This window comes from Glandiceps talaboti, chromosome 10 (assembly GCF_964340395.1).
Source record: "Glandiceps talaboti chromosome 10, keGlaTala1.1, whole genome shotgun sequence".
Taxonomy (NCBI): domain Eukaryota; kingdom Metazoa; phylum Hemichordata; class Enteropneusta; family Spengelidae; genus Glandiceps; species Glandiceps talaboti.
Genome location: NC_135558.1, coordinates 3,117,559 through 3,120,000, shown reverse-complemented (window position 1 = coordinate 3,120,000; position 2,442 = coordinate 3,117,559).

Sequence of the window (2,442 nt, the reverse complement as noted above, 5' to 3'; positions counted from 1 at the left end):
GGTTTTTTTCTTTGGCAACTTCTACCTTGTTACGCTTCGCTGCCGATAACTACAAAATAAAAAGAAACTTTTTTTCTCGTCTCCTCTACAATATTCAGAAATGCTAAAATCAATGACCAATCCAATTATGCACACATACATACATACATACATACATACATACATACATACATACATACATACATACATACATACATACATACATACATACATACACACACACACACACACACACACACATACATACATACATACATACATACATACATACATACATACATACATACATACATACATACATACATACATACATACTTACATACATTGAACGAATGAATGAAAAATTGCAGGATTGGTATATATGAAATTGACAAGGTTTAAATCTAAAGTAGTCAATAAATATCGTGCTGCTGTAGTTGTCTTGAATGCCACATAAAGAATCGCCCTTTTTCTACATCTTTTTCTTTTTCTCTTTTGAGTGAAGATTTGACATCAGAAACAAAAAAGGAATGGTCTCGAGAAAACTCAACGCTGTAAGTTAGTTGAACTCTCGAACTACATTGTGTCCTGTTCGCAGAACAACCTCGGACCAGAAAATGTAAGAATAGTGTGAAATTTGAAGTTTTAAACATTAGGAATTACATAAATTAGAAGACTGAGTTTGTTTTACCTTTGCGAGTAAATCTTTACCCTTTAGGGACCTGGATTCTGTGCTAGCCAAGAGCACACACAGCAGCATAGCTGCAGAACAGATAAAAGTAAGACGAGACATCTTGGTATACCAGAAGCTTGTGATCCAGGTACGACTTCTGGAAGAAAAGGTTGGCATTTATAGACCCAAGCGGGATCGGTAGAACCCATTTTTAGTTTATTAGAGAGGACATGGAGTGGCTTTAGAGTTGGTCACCTTTAACAAATGCGTTATCCTCAGTTTGTACTGTCTGTGTTATTTATTGAGCTGAGTGATTTCATTACAAACTATGTAAAATAAAAGTCAGTGCTGTCTTATATTGTATTATAAAACATATTTGCACATCACACCGAAAGTTATCTTACCTCCCAAAAAATGTTGGCACTTAGAAGAGAGGCACCTGAGCATGAACTTAATCACGAGATTTCCCTATAATGAGATTTCTCCTTTCATTCTATCTCCCTTTTGTCAAATGTGTTGTTGTGGCAAAGGATTCACAAAAGTTCCAGCTACTTTTTAAAAGCCGGATTCTTAATGAGTCACCCTTGGGTTCATCTATTGCCTTGGGATATACGTACAGTTACGTCACATCGAAATACGCCAGTCGTCAGGCTGGTTTGACAAAAAATGTTATATGTCACACTTCATTGTATTGGTCGATAATTCTTTTTTTTGCTAGCATTGCTACGTTCCATCGTCTGGCCCGACAGAAAGTTTGACAAATATTAATATGTAGCTTGACATAGAATCTTTAGGTAGTAAAATGCTACATTATTGTCTAGCTGTGATACCATTATCTTCGGAGATTGTTACACAGTGACCGTAAATGGTTTGTTCTCTTTTCGTTTGTTTTTGGGGGAGTTTGTTTTTTTTAATTTTCTTTTCTGTACTGTTGTATGGAATGTCGGTATAACCATTAAAGTAAACATTTGCTACCTTTAGCAACTAACAGTATCATATAACCCAGGCAAAGAAATTGGCAATACTGGTAAGATTTTAGGTTTTTTCTAGCCCGACGACGCACTGCTTCGGGTTTACTGGTTTCAATTGTAAATCATTTTCTTAGACTATCGATAATCAACACAGGATACTGTACTTTACAATTATATGTCGACCATTTAGAGGCCAGGAAATCAAGATATCTAAAAGTATTCTAGTTTGACATGACCGCGTAAATATCGGCGAATCAGAAGATACAAAAAGAAAATGGTCCTAAGATATATGGGTGTTTATATAGCATTGCAGATGAATCCATTTACGTGTTGCAATTAAAGAGTTTAAGATCGTTCAGAAGGGTTTCTTCTCTTCATACTTTCTGGTTAAATCGATATGTCGTGTGCTGTCATAAACCCATGATAATGTAATAGAAATCTGATCAACTTGCTGCAAAATATAAAATTTTGGTATCATTACAGCAAACCCTACTGATATACGGTTATATAAGACCGTCTGTCAACATAGTGTGGTTGTTGAAAGACATCCACCGTCACCAATTTGCATCTTCAAAGTGATTTGCAGTGACGCATTGAAAGACTTTTAAACCGAAAGGACCAATAAACAAGGAGATTCTTTATTCTACAAGAAAAAAAAACATTACTATTGAATGTGGTAAAGACGTCATTAATAGATTCAGACACTTGGTTATTACTATAACTCGTACAAACTATTGATTACAGCCATGGGATGGTTGGTGCACACAATGCAATCAATCGTGATTTGTGTGGGAAGGTCTGCAGGAGTTGAATATACTG